This window comes from Limulus polyphemus, unplaced genomic scaffold (assembly GCF_000517525.1).
Source record: "Limulus polyphemus unplaced genomic scaffold, Limulus_polyphemus-2.1.2 Scaffold272, whole genome shotgun sequence".
NCBI lineage: Eukaryota > Metazoa > Arthropoda > Merostomata > Xiphosura > Limulidae > Limulus > Limulus polyphemus.
Window position 1 is genome coordinate 88,657 of NW_013665882.1, and position 3,818 is coordinate 92,474.

Here is a 3,818-nt window from a genome sequence, read left to right on the forward strand (position 1 = left end):
ATGAAGTATGTAACGAGTCTTTAAGCTGCTTCAAAATCTTTGAAGAAAGAAAATTAAGATCAACAACTCTACAGATCATTTGTGCTTTCACAGTGGTTTTTGAATCTTTTTGTTTTCAAGTTAATTCTTAAATCAGATGTTACGTATCTGCTTGTTTGTTTGTTTCCGGTAGAAATTCTTACGGAAGATCTTCAGCGATACAAGTCCTTTCTTGATTAAACCAGTTTATTCTTACTCGATACAAACTTTAATAAACGGTAGTTCCACAATCAGTACGTTTCTCGTCACTTTAAACTTAACAAGTTTTATAATACACGCTATAAATACAGCGATTCACAATCTCGATAACTTCGCTCTCGACGAGTGCAAAACACACACGTTACGGCTCACTAGCTAGAAACTAACAGAATAACAAATTACCCGGAACTCAAAGTAACTAATGCTCTCTCTCTTCATTTATATATCTGCTGGCTTTCACTGCCAGCCTTATATACTAACCAAGAGGGCATCTCAGTCACACTCGGACTTCCTCGATCATTTGAAAATTCATCCCACATGCCACCAGCGCTAATGCGCAAGCAGCGTCATGTGACTTCCGCTGTCGTAACTCTGCCCCTCCTTAGTATTGTTCATCCCGAACAATAGCCACTTACATTACACCAATAGATAATTAACAATAGCATAATTAAATGTACAGAATTTACAAACACAAAATTAAAATACAACAAAATCTTTTAATTTTACAAGACGTTTCTTCTTTCGTACTGTCTCTGTCTCATTGGCATCTGCTTCACGTGGGATTCAACTGCTCCATCAGGAAATGTCCCATCATCGGTAGCAGTCACATTAGTGGTAGTAACTTCATTAATGGCTTCACTGTTTTCCCTCTCAAAACCGGGTAGAGTTTCTTCTTCGACAATGGCTTTTTCAGGTGACTCGTCTTCGGCATCGTCAAAGCAGCGACACTTGCTTTTAGAAAATCAATTATTGGCTTCAAATCTTGGTCTTTCTCCTGTTCTGCTTTAATATCTATACTTGGTTCCACTTCACCATCATCAACTCCTTCAGTCATTTTAACTTCAGCTTGATGGCACCTGATTAGTTCAACCTCTCTCTTTTGCAGCTTTACAAAACACACACGTTAAGGCTCACTAGCTAGAAACTAATAGAATCATAAATTACATGGAACTCAAGGTAACTAATGCTCTCTCTCTTCATTTATATATCCGCTGGCTTTCTCTGCCAGGCTTATATACTAACAAAGAGGGCATCTCGATCACACTCGGACTTCCCCGATCATTCGCGAACTCATCACGCACGCCACCAGCCTAACGCGCCAGCAGTGTCACTTGGCTTCCGCTGTCGTAACACAGGGTTAATGTAAAGTGACTGATAAAAAAAGGCGTCAAATCAATTCAAGAATGATGAAAAATAAGTAAGTTTCGTTTTTTAATAGGTTGTAAATATTATTTGAAAATAACTATTATTCTTTGATGTTCTTGACTTTGCACAGACTACGCCAGTGTTTTATATTGAGGTATGTACTGTAAAAATTTTACTTGGAACTTCAGAATTACCTTTGTGTTTAAGACATATCAACACATTCTAAATGTCATTTGACTTACGTTAACTTAGTAGTTTACCCAGACTCCGCTATCCACCTTCAAAAGACATACAGATGAGTTATATGAACAGGTAATGTATTTAAGCCTCTTACGTGAGTTTAACCTATAAGAGTTTATTTTTTTCCTGTTACATGTATATTGACAATCGAGATAGTTTTGTAATACTTCCTCCAAAGTTTCCAGTGATCTTTAGCACGCTTTATTCTCATTACATAACTTCTGGGTCACCTTCCAACAAGGTATTTCTAAATCCGCTCTCCCACTTAAACATTTTTTTCTGTGTTCTTGTTATTTTCTACATTAATGTTCTGTTCCCTTTATTTGAATTTTAATATATTTCCTGGTCCGTTTGTTCGTGAGTGACAAGACAATTTAAGACTATCTTTATTGCTTTATTTTATAGTTTCTTTTTTTTTAACCAATTAGAAACTGTGAGGTACTCTCGAGGGAAAATGTGCTTATTTCTATTTTTACGTTAAGTTACTTACTACACAATTGGGCCAGGTGGTTAGGGAGCTCGACTCGCAAACTGCAGGTCGCGGGTTCGAATCCCTGTCACACCGAACATGCTCGCCCTTTCAGCCGTGGGGGCGTTATAATGTGAAGGTCAATCCCACTATTCGTTGGTAAAAGAGTAGCCCAAGAGTTGGCGGTGGGTGGTGATGACTAGCTGCCTTCCCTCTAGTCTTACACTGCTAAATTAGGGACGGCTAGCGCAGATACCCCTTGTGTAGCTTTGCGCGAAATTCAAAACGAACAAACAAACAAACTACAAAATTGAGCCACTATTGAATTCCACTATTGCAATATATTTATTTATTTCTTAAAATGACTGATATGAATCACAATCCAATGGTACAATCTGTGTCTGTGAAACAAGAAATATACTTGGGTAAAAAAAGTATGAGATTGATTCCAGTTAAGACTGTTAGAAATATTACAGATGCGTAACTATGGAGATAATGCTGTGAGAGCCTGTAACATGAACGTGATTCAACGTGTTCTTATATCTCGAATCAAGATGAGGTAACTTGCTATTTATTCATAAACAATGAAGTATAAATAAGCAAATATGTATGTCGACTGCCTGGTCCTCTTGGTAAGGTATTGAAGTTCGAGTTTTTTTCTTATCACGATTTCTAATTTTGACACAAGCGAGCTGTTACGATAAACAAATTCACAGTTTCACAGCAGAATTGGATTTTTTACCACAGAAAAATAAGAAAAGAACATTTAATTGTTAACATTTCGGTCGTTTGCCCTCTTCCAGGACAGTAAAGCATAAATATTGAAAAACAAATGTGTTTTTGTTAAAGTACGTACTTGCTTTATGAATCAACTATTCTGATCGTTTTCAATATGTCTTTTCAAATGATTTCGCATTACTAAGTCTGTTAGTGGTAAACTGCAATAAGGCCTAGGAACCTGGAGCTCAGAGTAGAAGAACCCCAAAGGGTCGCAATAATAATTCAAGTCTTCTAAAAAAAAAACAGTTTCAATGTCTCTCTTTAAGAAAACGTTTATGCAGAGAAGACTAAAGTTGGCCTGAGTCTTTTATGGACTACTTCTGCTTTAGAAGTTTTTGGAAAAGTTATGAGCTGCTAGCGCAAATCTTCATCACGTCCAATTTGTTAAGTTGTGTTGGTAAAATATTCTTGAAAAGCGGCTGTACTTGAGACCTTGCCGAGTGGGTTAAAAAATGATTGAAAAGATTAGATGGAGTAAAGAAATTTGTGTCAGAGGTAAAAAGCGTGACGTCGTTAAAACTTAACTGGTGGTTAAGCTGTGTGGGCCCTTGGTTTGATGCTTGTTCTGTTCTTTGTTGAGGAAAATAATCTGAAATCTATTCAATGATTGCGGTTCACGAATTGTTGATAAATTTTGATCTAAAAGGGTTCTTTAAGTTTTCTGTTTTTTCAACATTTTGAGGAGTTATGATCTTGTCATTGGTTTCAACATATTGTTACGCCTCCTTTCGTTAGTTAATTTTCCGTATAATTTCTTTCCGAAAAAACTTTAGCGATGCAAGTCCTTTCTTAAATAAAACTGGTTTATTCTTTCTGAATCCAACTTTGCAATACACTTAATTTCCACAGTCGAGCTATAACAAATAAATGAGTATGGACTATTGTTTCTTGATATCCTTTATTCATGAACTATGACATCTAGAATGTTCGAGATCTGAAACATATA